At 40.0% G+C, this 19,145-nt stretch overlaps 1 protein-coding gene across 4 annotated transcripts in view; it reads right to left on the reverse strand.

Moving 5' to 3' along the window:
• LOC108977200 (bifunctional heparan sulfate N-deacetylase/N-sulfotransferase) overlaps nt 1-19,145 on the reverse strand; it is a 264,059-nt gene that overhangs the window by 200,201 nt on the left and 44,713 nt on the right. For all 4 annotated transcript variants that reach the window (XM_018946782.1, XM_018946779.1, XM_018946781.1 and 1 more), the window contains one exon: nt 17,970-18,021. The gene's annotated coding sequence lies outside the window, so the exon portion shown is untranslated. Of the gene's footprint in view, nt 1-17,969; nt 18,022-19,145 lie in introns of those variants that run through there.

Consider the following 19,145-nt stretch of genomic DNA (forward strand, 5'->3'; position numbering starts at 1 on the left):
TATTGCAGTTGGGAGTACTCGGACCATTGTCACGCCCAAAAACCTCAAATAATCAAATACCTATAAGCTGCCATAACAACAAGGTACAAGACTGTTATTTGGTTCAACGAATCGCGTTAATCGAAGCCATCAGTGATTTAAAAAATTTAGAAAAATACGCTGTGGTCCGTCCCCCAATAGATTTGATGCATACAAAGCATTCATCTGAATTTGCACAGGATAAATCCTTTCGTCCTGGTACTACGAGGAGTGCCGTGTCGCAGTGGAGAGAAAACAGAGTGCCTACCTCGAAACGTTACGATCGACTACAACACATGCGGGATGGGATACATACCGAGAGTTAAAGAGGGAAGCGAGGCACATTTGCATACAGAAAAACATAGAAGCCGAAATGCGTGAGTATGAAGAGCTTGACAAGCTTGATAAGCCGACAGAGGTAATGCTTGAAAATTCTACGAAAAAATGCGGTGCCTAACAGAAGGTTTCAAGACCGGAACATACTCTTGTAGAACCCCCAAAGGTGATCTAGTCACCAGCCTGCTGAATGGCAGCGAAAGTACAACGCCAGGAGAAGGCGAACCCAATGACGATGGATTCCCCAATCGATGACGATGGAGCAGACGTTCCATTGCCCGACCATGAAGAAGTTCGAATAGCAATTACCCATCTGAAGAACAACAAAGCAGCGGGGGCCGATGGATTGCCGGCCGAGCTATCAACAAACTGATTGGACCTTAACAGTGTGCCTTTAGACCTGGCAAATCAACAACCGACCAAATATTCACCATGCGCCAAATCTTAGAAAAGACCTGTGAAAATATAATTGACACACACCACCTCTTGGTGGATTTCAAAGCTACTTTCGACAGCACGAAAAGAGCTGCTTTTGTGCCGCGATGTCTGAATTTGGTATCCCTGCAAAACTAATACGGCTGTGTAAAATGACGTTGAGCAAGACCAAAAGCTCCGTCAGGATCGGGAAAGACTCTCTGAGCTGTTCGATACCAAATGAAGTTTCAGGCAAGGCGACTCCCTATGGTGCGTCTTTTTCAATCTGCTGCTGGAGAAAATAATTCGAGCTGCAGAACTTAATCGAGCAGGTACAATCTTTTATAAGAGCGTACAGCTGCTGGCGTATGCCGATGATATTGATATGATTGGCTTTAAGATATTTTTTTAAAATCGAACCAACACTATTTAGGTCCTCCATACCGAACATGTGGAGCCCAGTGCGTAGGACTAACTTTTTTCCAAAAATATCGAGCAATCTGTGAGATATAATATTGAAATTTGGGAAGGATGTCTTGATAATAATATACTATTTTGCCAAGATTAGTTGGATCGAGTCAATACTTCCCTTTGACCCCTATGTGTATGTGGTATAACGTTAACTTGAAGTTCGAAAATCTTTATATAAGGTATTTCCCTTATACCACATACACATAGTTGTATAACGGCCATATGTGAGCTATTTTGGTGAAATTGAGAAAGCGTATTTTCACAAAAACAATGTATTTTTATGCCGAAAATGTATAAAATCGGAGCCCTAGCCTCCATATAAGTGATATTTGACATTATTTTAAAACGTTCGGTTGACTTTGCTCTATATACTACTATGAGCAAAAAAAAGTAAGACTTCATTCATAACACTAAAATTCATAATTTACTCTTCAAAATCTGTGTCAATATCTTTAAAGTAATTCCCCTTGCCAACGTTTTTTCAATTTTCGAAACAGTTTTTAAAGTTAATTTCCGGAATAGACTTTAATGCAATTCACGTTTAATATCTTAAATTGAATCAAAACGATTTCCTTAAAGACGTCGTTTAAGTTTGCTGAATAGGCAGAAGTCACACGGAGACAAATCAGGCAAGTAGGTGGTTGCGGCACGATATTAGTTCAAAATTTAGCAAAAAACTCTCGAAGAATCAACGCAGTAATCGACGCAAAAACCCAAAAGTTGTCGGCCCATATTTATGACCATTTTTTACCAAAAGCTTTGCGCAATCAATGTATAACACTCAAATAGTATTCCTTTTTGACAGCCTGAGTGTTCGGAAGGAGTTCTTAGTGCACCTCCGCTCGATAATCGAAGAAACCCTTGACCTTGAACCTTGATTTTTGACCTGCTTTAACTTAGTTTTTTCGAATTCGGTACACATTTGCCACGATTTTCGGTCGATTGATCGCCTGTTTCCGGATCGTAAGCATAGATCCAAAACTCATCCTCGGTAATAATACATTTCCTGACATCCTGGTAGTCGGAAAGCATTGTTTCGCAGCCGTTAACACGAGGCTGGTTTTCGAAGAAATTAAGTGTTTTTGGAACCCATCGCGCTTTCACTTTTTTTTTAGGCCCAAAAGATCTTTCAAAAAGTTTTCACTGATCCTTCTACTATTCATGCCAGTAAGATGTCTGACTTTTAGTCGTCAAACCTGAAACAAAACTCTCTTTATTTTATTGGGATTTTGATCATCAGTTAATTAAGACGGCCACCCTGTACGTGGTTCGTCGTCAACGAGTTCTGAACCATGTTTAAATAATTTGTACCAATTCAAACCCCTACTCGCGACCAATAATTATTACCGAAGGCCTTTTCCAACATCAGGAACGTTTCTGCACCGGGAATTTGATTCCGCATACAAAATGTAATGGAACTACTTTGTTGAATAATTTCACTCATAGTAAAGATAGCCGAACGCACTTTATGTACTTCAAAAAGATAAGCGTATACTAAGGACTAATGATTATTTGGATGTGACATTTGGCATGGATGTCACAGACAGTCATATTAACCCAGAAAAATTATATCTAGACGAAGTGAGCTTTAAATCAAAAAGTCTTACTACTTTCTGCCCACAGTTTAGCATGTGAGTATTTTAATGAAAGTTAGAAATCATCTTCCATTTTCAGCTTTGATTCTTGGAAGTTGCAAGAGTATGAAACTCAGAAGGGAATATAACCACAATATAAATGTAGGTTGTTTTATTGAAGTTCCCGAAATAATTTCAAAATAAGTCTACAAAAGCATATGAAAACGTTTTTCCAGTGATGAAGTAGTCAAAAGCTGGTGTGAACCTAAAACCAGTGAAGTGATCTAACCAGTCAATATACTAAACATGGACGCCGATGTGAAAAGGAATCTACAGAAAACCCTACCCAAATATAATCGTTGTAACTATTTCTTCTGCGTGTGTTCTATTCTTTCAAGTGAAAAAAATCCAAAAGCTGATAGTATTTATATTATGTCTTCTATCTTCTTTTAATTCAAAACTTCAAAGCCTACTCAATTTCAAAGTGCTTTGATTCCGTTTATGTCAACTGAAAACAAACAACAAAAACGACAACTGAAAATAACAAATTTTCTTTTATTTTTCACATTTGTTAGTCTTCATCAACATGCGACTTTAGTTTACAGGAAAATATCAGAAATCAACAATGCAGGCTCAACGCTATTCCCAATTGCCAGAGCTAAGAGCAATCAGCAGAAAATCACAGAACAATATTACGACTGAAAAGCTGATGGCTCGCATCATTGCCCTTCGCTCGAGTGCCACGAGAGCTTAGTGCGCCCTGTCACTTGCAAACTCCACGCTCCCCGCAACCGTCACATTGGAGGTTTGCGATTGTTTAGTGGCTTTCAATTCTTTCAATATATTTTGCTTATATAAACGTAAACGCGGCAAATGCTTTTAAATAAATAARTAAAATAAAAAGCACTGCAAAATATACGCAGCCTGTTCAGAGTATAAATAATGAAAAAAGTTTTGCGCTCCACCAATGTTTCGGCGACGTAAAGCTTCGAGTGGCAAGCGGACAGCACACAGCAAAAAGTTTGAAAGTTTTTCGCGAGTTATTTGGATATAATATTTGGCGAATGGAGTGGGATCAGTCGGCGCCCTGGCAACTCTTCAAAGTAATTGATATTCATATCATTCGTTATGCATATGCGAATGCAACGATTGTGGCAATACGAACGCAGGATACCAACAATAACAATAGAAATGTAATGCGAGCGAAAAGAAGTACCACTAATACTACAACAACGACAAAAATAACCGACGACGAGCGCAAGGACTCGCATACACGCATGCAACCTGTGCGACAATAAAAGCGACAATAAAAGCAACAACAGCAGCAATAAAGTAGCACCATTAGTGGCAATCTCATTGGCAGCAATATAACCGTTATCAGAGCCACAATACCACGCAGAATGTAGCATAAAACAACAAGAAAACAGCGCAAGACACCGCCACAGACAGCAAGGAATTGTTAGATAATAAATCAGATTAAAGGCACAAGTGAAATAAGGGGATATAAAACGAATCCTTGTAAACTCGAATCAAATCGCATAATCGTAAAAGCTTCGTTGTGCTTGTGTGTTTGTTTGGCATCTCAGGTTTTTCTCACAGTTCTGCGAAGCGCATTTACTTAAAGGACAAATTTAAGAGGTTAGGGCAGATAGTTTGCATCACACCCCCATGCTGGTACAGCAGCTAGGCATGGCTTGTAGTTGAAATAAAATCATAGTAGAGTAATATCGACACCTGTATGTTTGGTTGTGGCAAAAACTGCTTTTTGGAAATCGAGAAACAAATTGAATTTAAAATTGTTATAACGGGTGATCCAAGTAGTTGTACTTCTTTCAATTGTCTTTTATTAAGGAATTTCACTTTCCGAAAATTCACGTTCTCTAAAGACGGTGTTTCGTGTGCTTCGCTCAATTTATGGTCAAAATAATCGGCCTATTGAGCGTACTATACGGAATATTATCACCCATCTTGAGACCCAGCATTTAATATTGGACAATATTCGATCAAACAGATCACGTTCAGCACGTAGTGAACAAAATATAGCATCCGTAGCTGAGTCCGTACACGAATACCGTGGAGAGTCGATTCGTTGCCGTTCGCAGCAACTCGAACTGATGTAGGAACCTCCCCAAGCGCCATCTCTTCGAGTTATGGGTTCTTGCAAAGTTCCAAGAAAATCAGACGATTTCGAGCCAAATTTTGTTCAGCGATGAGACCCTATTCTGGCGCAATGGGGTTAACAACCAAATTGCCACATTTAGGGCGAAGAGCAACCTGAAGGGATTCAAGAGCTGCCATCTTATCCAGAAAAAAAACAACGGTTTGGTATGATGGCCGATGGATTCATCGGTCTATATTTATTAATCGAAAATTCGGATGGACCGGACCATTTGAGACGTAGCCGCGGCCAACAATTGAAAGAGATAATTAATGCAAAAAATGTTCTTTCGACTGATGATAAAAACATTTGAAGTTTCTGTATTTTTTCTTTAGAAATGGACGCTCCTTTATATTTTGAATAATTTAGCATGTCACTGGCATTAACTATGGCACTTGAATGACCTCTACAAACTCCGGAAAACTGGACATTTTAAGGGTCCTAGAGAGGGACATTCCAAAATCTTCTCTCACATCGAGTGCATCCCTTTTTTGACAGCTGCACCACGTAACATGCTCCTAGCAACTAATTCTCCGCACAAATACCTCAGAGAGATATGTGGGTGGGACGAATGAATTACAGCTCAGTAGCTCAAGGGGAAGGCTAGAGTGCCAGACCACTATAATGTCTTTCAAACAGAAGTGGTGCTATCAAGGTACTGTGTATCAGTCCTACTACGTCTCCGAATTGCGGCTCAGTGAACTCAAAGTAAGTTAAGGAGTATAGCAAGCTGCTTTCAAATTAGGCTTCTCTGGGTCCTCCGCCTTAAAATTGTCTAGGTACTAGCGGAATGGTTATAAATAGAAAGTCCTCGCCTTCTTGAGGGTGAAACATATAGACACTTTCACCAACTCTGTGCAGCTTTCGTCCGACTAAGGTTGAAGCATTTCAATTGTTATACCTTTTACGAACCTGCGAATTGCCTGGAATAGATATGAGCCGGATCAATTAATCTATGGTGGGCTCTAGACGTTTTATCAATGTGCGACGATCTTTTTGATTCATAGCTAGGACTTATGGACATCACAATGGATAAGCGTCTCTAGCAGTTCAAGTGCGATTATTCGTGACTACACGAGAAATCAACCTATTTACCAAACCTAAATAACTCAAATAAATCTCTAATCAAAATTTATTTGTAATCGAAAATTATATCAACAGCTTTATTTCATCCAACTTGTCTACTCACCTTAATTGAATAATACTAAGATCGACTAACGCTTATGATTAATTTAAATTTGTTGTTGAAAACTGTCACACAGCTTGTGACACCATAACGGTTTACATTGACAAAACACTTCAAATACATGCTGATTTTGTAAGCAAACTGCCACAAGTGAAAAGCATTAAGTGCAACACAGCAGACAGACAAATATTATCACAGCCATTGCTGTCAGTTATCGCTCATAATCGATTTTCAATAACCGTTATGCATCTCAAGGAACCATATAATAATATCCAATGGTTGCTACATGTAATAACAACAAACACTGTTATCAAATATAAATTACAATGTGGTAAAAGAAATGTTGATGGCGCAAAAGTATAAAGCGGCGGGATGCTTGAATAGACTAAAAGCACGAAGCAGCCAGCAGGAGTGGTACCGACAATGATCAAAGCATTGTCATTACCCGTTATGACGGCCATTCAATAATGTTGCACAGCTAACGGCAATAGCTATTCTTCAACTAGTCAATGTGCAAGCTCTTTCGCTGCAGCTTATCTAAACTCAGCTCAACTTAGCTTAGCTGAGGTTAGGTTAAGTTAGTTGAGTGTAGTGACAGCGTCCAACTCGTTCAAAGCGCGCCATTCAGTCGAGTTTAGTGTAAAAAGATAAAGAGCCAGCTTATTGCAACTAATGCTATTATACTGTTAGAGGGTGGCCAGATAGCAGTTGGAAACCCCTGCAATCGACTGAAGGATTCTGTCGAGTTGACACTTCGGTTACGTAGACCCGACTGTTGTGAGAGCGGGCATCGTATTGACATCGAACGCTACGGACTCGTGTAAGGTGGCTCCTAGCTTTGTCAACCAATTTTGAACAAGTGAAGTTAAGCTGTCAGTGAGTTTTAAACCTTCCTTCAGTTGAGGACTACGCTGGAATTTGTGTGTGGTGTCAACTAGGCTGGCAATGCCGTCTGGCTGTCCGTGCCCTCTCATAGTTATTCAATAGTACTTTACAGGCCTTCTCTATCCCTAGCACTTCCGTTTAATATAATATAATCCGAATAATGCTGACTGAGTTTGGTAGGCGGATAGAAAGAGAAATATCGATACCATTGGAGTATATCCCTACACCTACACTGCACTCCATTTAGAACGTCGTTATAGATAGAGGTAGTATCCTCTTCCCGTACTAAACTTCCTTCCCATTCACGTCTAGTGAGAATCGTCACCCGAAAGTGACTATTGAAATCCTAGAGCGGATGTTGTCTGATTTATTTATGTTCAGCTGCTTCAGGATGGCGCTACGTCCATAATTATTATTTCTTTAAGATGGACTGAGTTTAGAATTATACCGGGATAACTGTAGAATTTAGAAGACCAATGATATTTTGCAATTCGCCAATTGCGTGCTGAAAATATGGATCAAATACCGGCATGTTGGTGCAATACTTTGATCAGAGCTTCAAAATAGCAAGCGCTCGCAATCGTTTATCAACAGCATATCATTCTGGGATTTCTACAGACATTTGAAAAGGAAGTCTTTAACAAGCCAACAATCCAGCCTTTAAGCGTCTGAGCTCGACAAATCTCATTTAAAAAAAAAAACCTTGCAGTTCTCAAAGCTTTTAATTCCTCAACGCTCTGTAGTGATGACCCTGTAATACACAGCCAGCCGGTGCGATGATTCGGGATAAGACACTTGTATCAAGCAGCTGAGTGCTGCTCAATTCATCGCATCGACCACGAGTCCTGAATATATGCTGCAGATGAAAAAAAAAAACGCTATTTGCCCAGCAAACAAGATTCTGCGGAGAGCTTTGCACTCCTTGCCTGACTGTTTGTTGGTTTCACCGGCTCACCATTTCGATTTTTCACAGCAATCGATATCGAAGACCGAAGAGCTTTTAAGCCGACTGTGCGAAAGTGTGTCGTGTGTATGTGTGGTAGCAGGTGGCATCATCACCGTCTTGCAGGCTGTCTATATATGCAGCGTACAACATCAGCAGCTTATTTGCATACTTTAGCATTTTTGCTTGCTTTTCCACTTATTTTTCTTTGCTTTCCACTCTTTTTTGCTCCTATTACGTTCATATCCATCTCGGTTTTTGCTTGGGTGCCCTTCCTACATTACCAATCGCTGATTGTTGTTCCGCCTCCTGCTGGCATATATACCCACATACATACTTGTTGTTGTTTGGTTTTGTTGTTCGCTCGCACTTTATTTTTTGCGTTGCGTCTTAGCATTTTGTTTACAAATTGAAAGTATCTGCCAAGTGAAGCATTGAAACACAATTCACCAACAACCATTTACCATTTGCCATTTTCGGTGGCATCAAACATTGGATTACACAGCGTATCTTTCGCCCTGCTTGTTTAGCCATTGTCGCAGGTCGAAGGTCGTAGGAGAGCTACTCCAACAACGCCTCGTCTATTTTCAATTTCAGACAGCTGCGATAACCGGAGATTAAAGTGTCTTTGCGTATTTGTGGTTGGAAAACTTCCACCATTTAGTTGACAATGCATTGATCCTTGTAGCTACAAAAAGGTGTTACCATCCCCCTCTTATTGTTGAGATTACACTGATATTAAGCGTTGATTGAAGAATGCAATTCCATTTAGTTTAAATTTTATGATTTATGAAATAAGGTTCAGTAAGAGTGATGTGGAGCGATACTGAGTGGGTGGGTGCCTATAAATTTTCTTGCGCTCCTCCATAAAAGCTGTTAGGCTGTTATAAGATTGAGTTAATGGCTTATGAACGTGTTTTTTCATAGGATAAAGAGAAAGAAAAGAGATGTAAAGCAAAAAATTTGGGTAAAGAGATTAAGAAAAAACACATTGCATGAAAATGATGCAGGAATAAATTTTTGGTAACTAGAAATATTTTTAAACCCAGTGAATAATGATAATAATTAGTAATAAAATAACAATAAAAGAGAATTTGCCAAAAATTAGCAACAAAGGGAACTGTATGTGAGCACAGTCTAGCTGAAGACCTAATGTAACCACGGAGTAAGCTTAAAGTAACTTTAATCACTTAAAATTCGATTCGCATGGAACAACTAAAATGAGCTCAAAAGTGATTTTAGGACCAGTAAGTTTATCAGTTTATATTATATTTCTAATCATATTTTCTAAAGGTATACGGTGCTCCGAAATCCAACGAGTCACATTCTTACATTTTAGGGTAAATTTATTCTTATCTTATTTTGTATGAAACATTTATAAAATAACGGGCGTTCCATGTAGAGGTTCTTTTTAATGGCCATTTTTTGACAGATCACGCTTGAGCCGTGTCAAGCTATCGTGATATTTTTATTGAGTACTTGTATTGTTTGGCATTTCATCTTGGAAAGACTTACGCCTGAATGTGTTTCGCGCGCCTCACTCAACTTATGGTTAACATAAGCGGCACTATTCGCCACACCATGACCTATCTTGAGACCCAGCACTCATTATTATTCGACCGAATAGACGACGTTCAGCACGCAGTGAATAGAATATAGCAGCCGTAACAGAGAGTGTACTTGAAGATCGTGGAGAGTCGATTAAGCGCCGTTCGCAGCAACTCGGACTGATGTATGGAACGACTTGGCGCATTTTTCGTCGAGATCTTAAATTGAGAGCGTACAAAATACTGCTATTGAAAGAACTAAGCCTGCTCGATTTTCCCAAGCGACATTATTTTGCTCTACGGGCTCGTGAAAGTTCCAAGAAGCCAAAATTGGCGCAGCCATGAGGCTCACTTCTGGCTCAATAGGTATATTCAAAACGAAGAGTTTGGTATGATTTGTAGGACGGTGGAATGATCGGCCCATATTTCCTCACAAATGATACCAGTGAGAACTAAACCGTCAAGGGCGACCGTTATTGCGCTTTGATTACCGACTATTTGATGTCTGAAAATGAGACTGGTTTGGTTTGGTTTCAACACGAATCACACATCTTATCAATCAATGTATTTATGGAGAGAACACTTCGGTGAGCAGATAATTTCACATTTTGGGCCGGTCGATTGGCCACCAGAATCATGTCATATCACACCGTTGACTTTTTTCTGTGGGAAAATGTAAAATCTAAAGTATATGCGAATAACCATACTTCGACTAAGGCAAAACATCATGCGTATCGTTCGAAAGTTACCTGACGAAAAGCTCGAACGAGTCATCGAATATTGGACTCAACGGATGGACCATCTGAGACGTTGCCATAGCTAACATTTGATTGAGATAATTTTCAAAAATTAAATGCCAAAGAATGTTCTTTAGAATGATAATAAGCATTCTGCATTAAACTTGAAGTTCCTGTATTTTTTCTTTAAAAAAAAGTAGGCAACATCGAATTAGATTATTCTTCATTTACGCAACCATTTAGTTCTGTAACTATATTCGTGAAGTTTGCCAAAATTTAACCTAACTTGTTTATTACTCCATTGTTTTAATATTCCGACACCCAAAGAGTTCGCGGAACCATTTTGCATCGGCTTGTGACTGGTGATGAAACACAGGTCCATTGCAACCATAAACGCAAAAAGATCACATGTGAAACCTGGTGAACCTGGTGAACCTGTCAAATGAACGACAAAGTCCAATTCGGTGGGAACAGAAGACAGCGCTATATTATGTGCTTCTAAAACCCGGTGGAACCATTAATGGAGAACGCTACCGACAACAGCACTCGTACATTAAATTCGTCGAGTTTTTCTTGCAAAAGAAGTCGGGGAAGTAATTTGAATGATGTTATATTCAGAACTTAATTGCATCGATTGTACTCCTACTTAAATAAACACGGCTGCACCGAAGCTAATATACCCTTCACAGATGTATTTCTTTTAGTAATTTCTATACTAATCCGATCTCAACAATTTTTTCGGAGAACGCATTGCTGTCTTTGAAAATAATCTATACCAAATTTCGTGAATATATCTTGTCAAATACAACAGTTTTCCGTACAAGAACTTGATTCCGATCGTTCAGTTTGTATGGCAGCTATATGCTATAGTGGTCCGATATCGGCAGTTCCGACAAATGAGSAGCTTCTTGAAGAGAAAATGATGTTTGCAAAATTTCAAAACGATATCTTAAAAACTGAGGGACTAGTTCGTATATATACAGACAGACAGACAGACGAACAGACAGACAGACAGACAGACAGACAGACAGACAGACGAACAGACAGACAGACGGACATGGATAAATCGACTCAACTCAACATACCGATCATTTATATATGTACTTTATAGGGTATCCGACGTTTCCTTCTGGGTGTTACAAACTTCGCGACAAACTAATGATACCTTGTTCAGGGTATAAAAATATTGTAATATCACTCTTATTGGAAAACCGGGAAAACGTTTATTTCATCCAGCTGCTGTAATGGTTTGGTGGGGAGTCCGCTGTAAAAACGTTAAAACTCTACACTTCCGTGAAAATATTGTTAAAACCGAAGTAAAAGTTTTCCAGCAGGTTGTTTTGGAAGACGTGGTAACGTAGTCAAGCAATACTCTCCTTGATGGGGAGCATTTGATAATCCAGCCAGATTCTGCTGTAACACGGAAGACTAAAACCACAAAGCAGTGGCTTAAAACCAATATTCCTTGTCTTATAGCGACAAATGACTAGCCGGCTGGAAATCCAGATTTGGATCCATTGGACTACAGCTTGTGTTCAGAGTTGGAGAACATGGTCTGTGGAATACCTCACAGAATTGGATCTGCTTAGCAATTATTTTGAAAAGATATCATACCACTCTTAGTGCAAAATCATGTATTTGGAAATAAACGGCTAGGAAACTGGCTGACCCACCTTATTACCCAGACTTTGTCGTTTCTGATAATTATTTTTTCATGTCGATGCAGAAAAGCATCAATCTAATACGGTGCACATCGGAATAGGGTAGCAATGGCCGCCAACCAAGCGCAGCACTTTTGGGATGGAATCCACAAATTGCCAGAGAGGTGGAAATATTGAATCCAAACAGCCATCCAGAACGCTTTTACTTATGTCGTCCATATTTTCCAATGAGCTCTACTTATTAACGGAACAAAATATTCCGCTTTCCAGCCCCGCATAAAGGCAAAAATGCTACCATTGCCTACTAAAGTTCTGATCGGGAACTTTTTGCTCAAACTGGCCGAAAAGAGGCAAATGTGCATTGTAAGTCTGTCTTTTTAGTTTACCTTTTATTGTAATTACTTCTTTAATGCATTTGCTTAAGCACACGTTCCTTATTTTTACACTTACTAGCAGGTTTTTAAAGTAACTCGCAGGTATTTATTTATTCACATTTCTCTCCACTTTCGTGGTGTGTTGCAGTAAATCCTCTATGTCGTCGCGGCAAGGGCCGCTTCCGTTTCAAAGTACTCCAGTCCACACGCCCGAAGGTTTGTTATGAAAACACCTTAATGCCGCAACAGTAACAACAACAATAAAATATAACATGTACAAAAGCAGCAAGCAAAGCGGAAAGCAACAAAATTCCGACCAAGAATGACGGTGCCGCATTATGGTGGAAGCGAAACAGTTTGGAAATTCGAGAGGCAGCCCATGACCATTAACTTAATGAGGGTCATTGCGTTGTTGTTGGCCGCACTTTGTATGCCGTGCGCCGCAACACCACTCCGCCGCTCACCATTAAGTAATTTGCCAAGTCGCAGGCCTCTACATGCTGGCCCGCAGTTGTTGTTGCTGCTGCTTGCGCCGCTACATTGCCGGTGTTGTTGTTGACCCGGCGTTAATGCTTTTACTTTGCGCCAAGCGCCTGGCGCCGTAAAGCCACCTGCAAAGCTGCTGAGCTCTAAGCAGGCGCTCTGTATTTGCGCCTTCAAAGCTGCCTGTCGGGGTCGCTTCGCACGATTACTCCGCTGCCGTTACCGCTGTATGCTGTAGCTTGTTGTTGTTGGTGGGCTGTTGGGTTGTTTGTTTGTTGTTGTTGGTGGGCTGTTGGGTTATTTGTTTGTTGGTGTTTGCGCTGCATTCGCCCGTGTTGGTTAATTAAAATAAATCCGTTCTTTGCAGTTTTGCCGTTTAACTTCCGTTTCCGACGTAGCCGCAACAATAGCAACAACCGCAGCCAGGAGCAGCAAAGGCAGCACTGACAACACAGAGCGAGTACGAGAACTTGAAAAAATAATGCCAAAGCGAGAAGGTATTAAAAATTGTGAGAATGTTTGTGTCGCCGCCGTGTGCGTTGCGTGTTTAGAAGCTATGTGGCAAGCGGTTGTTGGTTGGCATGTCGGATTGTAGCAGAATGGTGTCGGCAGGCTGCGGCGCTTCAAAGTGCAACCTCACTAATGCTTTTATTTTCTACAACATTAGGCAGCTGCAAGCGCCGTGTGTTTGGCTGCTGTTGCAAGGGCGTTTCATGTGGCATTGTTCTTGAGCCTGCCGCTGTTATTGTTGCGGCCATTATTGTTGCTTTCTTCTCATGGTTTTCAATTTCCATTTTGCTCTCTTGCTCTATGCAATTTTTATGCGCACTTTTCAACGACTTTATTTTATCGACTTTTCCCTCACAAAAGCAGCACCCCAACCCCCCCACATCGAACTTTTGTATAGCCGCGCATCATATGAGCTTCGCTAACATGCGAAGGCCTTAGAAGACATCCAAATGGTATAAATAGATTTGAAGTATTGTTGTAGATGAATATGTATTAGTGTAATTGTTTTCACAGCTTTCAGCAGGCGTAAGCGGATAATAAAACCCGTGGTTGGCTATTTAAATGTCAGTTCATTAAGTAAAGTAAACATTACATTAATTGGGGGCGGTCATTGCTGCACCGCGTTGTTGTAATGAGAAGAACAGCGTGGAGTATGTACTTTAGTCCAACGTCCCATTGATGTGTACAAACAGATATCCAATTGAATGAGGTTGAAAAGCTTGCCGACGTGTTACTTTAAAGGACTCGTGTATTTAGAAGGCATGGTGAAGCAGTTAAGCAATATTTTTCCTCGATATGGAGCACTGGATCTTCCAGTCATATTCTGCTGTAGCACGGAAGATAAAATCACACAGCAGTGGCTTAAAAGCAATATTCCTGGCTGCAAATGATTAGCCATCTGGAAGTACAGATTTGGATCCACTGAATTACAGTGTGTGGTCAGAATTGGAGAACACGGATTGTGGAATACCCCACAGAAATTTGGAGATTTTCAAAAAATCTTTGATTCGAGCAGTGTCAGGTTAGTTTAGGTCTCAAGGTTGATCCAAAAATTAATGGATCCCACTTGAATAGGTATTTGTCTTTTGTATTACACGAAAACTCCCTAAAGTGCATCACCTCACAGATCGACGGAATGTTTTGAGCTCACTAAAAATTCAATATCAATCTCAGTCACTTCGCTAGGTTTTACACAGATTTGTCTATCCAGATATTTTAATCTCAGTCTGGCAAGAGCCGAGCAATAGCGGAAAAAGTGACAAGATGACTCCACCTCGCCTTTCTCGATACAGTTTTGGCAAAGAGTGGCCCTCAAAATATTGAGTGATACCGCGTGCATGCCTATTCAACAGAGTTCAGTCAAAACACCTAGTACTGTAGCGAGCTTGACCTCTTAAGATTCAATCAGAGCCAGCAGATCACGCTGTTGCAAAAGTTATAGATCTGGACTAGCAAGAAGGTCTACTTTGCAATAAGCATGCTGAGCACCTAACAGCCCGAAATTTTACCCCTAATGTGCAGATCCATTAGTATTTCAATCGTTTTCAATAGAAACGAGGTGAAACTGATATGTCTGAAGTCCTTAGCAATGACATGAGAGCTTTAACCGAGCTTCACGACGCTTCAACTTGCCTTCAAGACACCGAATGTGGCCTAATCTGACGCAGTTCGTGTAAATGGTGGCTAGTCAGCTGCATAATACGCTGACGCTTTGCAGGTATAATGTTGTCGGGTTCCAGAGACTTAAACGCCTCAAAAAAATTCATATTTGGTTGGTTCAAAAAGTCTGTAAAAGCTGCATAGCCTTCTTGAAATTCTTCCAGGTGACTTCCTCAGCCGATAGGTACCTTATCATGAATCAGCAAAGTATATCTGCTAACTGCACCAGCCATGTTCAGAACCGCATTTGAAGTAAGAGAATTCAATGTTAATCCGATCTCTATAGATTTATCGCTCCATTTTGCTTAGTAGGGTTTTATTATATGAAACATATACCTTACTGACTAAAATCACTGACATTTTTTGTTGCAATGCTAGTCTAACAGTCTCTATATAAAAATAAATAACCCTTGTACGGAACGACATACGGCCACTAGTTAGCTGCCTCACCTCAATCCTTCACGGCCAGCATACTCATATAAACGTTTATAGCCCTCTTTTTTTGAGAGATGTGTTTTTGCTTTGAAGCCTGCCGCTGCTTTTGTTTCGTACTCTCTTTACGCGTGCAAATAACTTCAATAGCCGGCTCATCACAATCGGCAAAGCAGATAAACTTCAACAGTACGGTCATTGCCACGCTGAGCGTTGCTACTCCATTACAATCTTCAGTCAACAAGCATGTGTACTTGAAGGAAGGCCCGTGCACATATTAATATATTGTGTATTTGCACAAGCAAAGTCACACTTTTATCCTGCCAGTGCTTTCTAAATTTGTATTTTACTTTTTGTGCCTCCATCTCGCATTATTCCCATCCCATATCGGCAGCAACAGCCACATCATCGTTTAATCCTGATTTTCTTTATCCTGTGTTTTCTCTATTAACATTGACATCATCATCGTCTTCATTGCTGACATTAAAGTACTTCGCTAGCATCAAAGGCAAGTTGCCGATTGTACGTGAATAAGTGTAAGCACTCGACTTCCGCACTCCGCCCTCTCGCCCCTACTCAACCAAAGCTAGTCTGTTTAGAATTACATTTTCGTCCTACAATGATTGTTGTTGTCACAGCGAAAAACTTCATGCATGCGAATATATCCGCACGAGCGCCATTAAGTTGTTCCTTAAATATAAATACACACTTCTTTACGGGAAGTGAGCGTTAACTCCAACGGATTCTTTATTGGCGTAGACACTACACGCGGTTATAGTTCAGTTTACAACAGGAGAATCCAAGTGCAGCCAGGTCCTTTCCATCTGATCTTTTCAACTGATTGGAGGTGTTCTTTTTCCTCTGCTTTCCCTGGCGGGTACTGCATCGAATACTCTCAGAGCTGGAGAGTTTTGAACCATTTGAACGACATGAACTAGCCAGTGTAGCCGCTGTCTCTCAGTCGCGTGGATGATTTCACATTTCGAGGATCTGTAGTTAATAAAATCTTCTTTTTTTACGGTTCAACTTCAAAGGACATAAAATAAACACTTTCCAAATTATAAAATATGGTCTTGAAATAAGCAAACCAAATGAACTAAATATCGATGTTTTCTTCTAAATGTTCCTGTTTGACCTTCCCATTATCCGTACGAGTAGTACTACCGTATATAGCCAGTTAATAAAGCCGAACTGAAAGGTAGAGCTCACCTTTCAATATCATCAATGATCGTACAACATTTGATACATTTATTGTGATATGGCCCTGCGTAGGTGATATGCCATAGGTTAGGTTAGGTTAATCTGGTAATAAGCTGCGCATAGTCCACTTTGGTCCTTGGCGTTACCAGATGGTAGTCATCCTTCATGATGCCTGCGCTTGACGCGAATTTTAACAGACTTCGCGGACTCACTATCGATAACTCCCATACTGTGGGAACCCCAAATGCTTACAGAGTAATCTTGCCAATGCAGGACACGTGCACAAGAGATGCTCCATTGTTTCCCTGGTACCTTGCTCTAGCTATTTCCTGCCATCTTCTTGATCTGTCAGCCCCATCCTGCGAGCATGTGTCGCCACCAGTTACTATTTCCATCATATTTCTACAGTCTCTTCTATCGAATGCCAGTAGAAATTCCGTGTACTTTCGTTCTACCGTTTTGCACATGACTTTTGCACCCAGGTAGCTCTTTCCATCAGGTGATTGATTTTCTTCACCATGCTTCTGGGTTTCTTAATGATGATCACGTTTTCGGATGTTAGCCGCACACCATTCTTGGCAATCCCATCTACTTTTTCATTGCCCTCTATGCCCATGCGGCCTGGCATCCAGTCCAAGTGAATTTACTTGCTCCTTGCAAAACTTTTAACTGCTTCCCAAGACATTTCTGGCCGATGTGTGTTACGAGCTTTCTGCCTTGATTGCTGCATGCGTAGATGTTGACTCTGGAATTGCCTGCGGATGCATTAGAATACAGTTCCGTGGATTCCAAATCCCAAATTATCAGAAACTATTTCAAAGGCCTTTTTCCGAACCTCAGTTTCACTTAAAAACCCTTTGCTTTCACATAAAAACTTTAACATGCGCCACAAGTAGGAAAAGACGGACAAGGTAACTGGTAAAGGTGTAAACGCAAAATATATATATATTGACGGAGCTGGTATGAAAAATGTTTGCTTTCAGAATCACCCTAAAATGTACGCATAATATCTCAGAGGGTTTCCTTTTGATGAAGTTTCCACACGATAAATGCGTTGGGTGGATTAAATTTTGCGTAGAGTGTATTCGGGCGTTTGCTTCGCGCGTATGGGATATATAGTTTCTAATTCCTGTAATTGTTTAGTGTACTACTTATTCTTAATATATATTAATTGTAAGACACTTTTTAAGCTTGTTTAAATAACACGCTAACGTGGATTTCTTTTCGGTTTAAAGGTTCAATTTTTGTCTTAAATTAGCTATGAGGAATAAGAAACTAGGAATAGTTTGAAAGGCTGTGATCTAAGAGACCTTCTTAACTCAGTTTTACTATTGTCAATTGATAAGTATAAGTGTAAAACATGCATTGAAGTTTTGCTTACCTTTTTAGTTATTCGCCACAAGATCTTCGGTGTCAACGTAGAAAAAATATATCTGCAAAAGAAAAAGAAATATTGATAAATACTATTCAGAGAAAAGAACATTTAAAAAGAAATAATAATAGCTTCGGTTGCAACGAAGCTATAATAACCTTTTCAAATCAAAAAGGTTCAATGCAAGAACTTGTTTTTGATCCTTCAGATTGTATGGCAGTTATGTATATGCCATAGTAGTCTGATATCGGCGGTTTCGAGATAAGGGAAGCTTCTTGGCCGAGAACGTATGCAAAATATTGATTAATACAAAAAGAAACTATTCGCAGGGCCAGATCTAGCGGAAACGGTGGATGCGGAAGCAATTCGAAGCCCAATTCATAGAATTTGCTAGCATTTAGCCACCCAACTGTTGGGGTTTTTCATACTTTGGAGCGGGTTCATCGTGTGCAATCTACTCGAATGACTGTCGATTGAACTAAGGAGTAAAAAAATAAAGTCATGTTTCCCCCACATCGCCGCAAAAACTCAAGTCTATTACCCGGGAACATCTCCAAGCACTGCTCTGAATCATCAACTCGTCGTTGTTTTTGGTCTTCGGTGCTCATTTCACATCTAAACTTAGCATACCAGTCCTTGATGGTTGATTCTCCTGGGGCAGTGTCCGGAAACTCATTATCAATTGTAATTTTAACTTCAACTGTATTTTTTCTCTTCAAAAAGCAATATTTCTTCAACACACGAAATCTCTATTAATCGATTTTATCACTATAACAAAACTTCCTACACTCAAAATGAAATAATTCACAAGTTATGACCCAATAGCTTTCCAATTTATACCCACACCTTTTGAGGGTTAGCGGTAACCAAGAATATAATTCTTTTAATTAGCGCCATCTATCATACGGGTCAGGCCGGTCTAATTGGCAGGCATGCCAGTAGATTAGGAAAGCTATAACATGACTATTGTAGAAGCAGTCAGGAAGTAGCCGACGATTCAAGTAGAGATACTTTTTTAACAGCTTTTTTTTGACAGATCACACGTGAGTTCCTCAAGCTGTCAAATTATTATTCTCTCGCAACAAAGTTACTAAAGAGAGTATTATAGTTTTGTTCACATAACGGTTGTTTGTAAGTCCTAAAACTAAAAGAGTCAGATATAGGGTTATATATACCAAAGTGATC

This window comes from Bactrocera latifrons, unplaced genomic scaffold (genome assembly GCF_001853355.1).
Source record: "Bactrocera latifrons isolate USDA-ARS-PBARC rearing strain unplaced genomic scaffold, ASM185335v1 scaffold_85, whole genome shotgun sequence".
NCBI classification, from domain to species: domain Eukaryota; kingdom Metazoa; phylum Arthropoda; class Insecta; order Diptera; family Tephritidae; genus Bactrocera; species Bactrocera latifrons.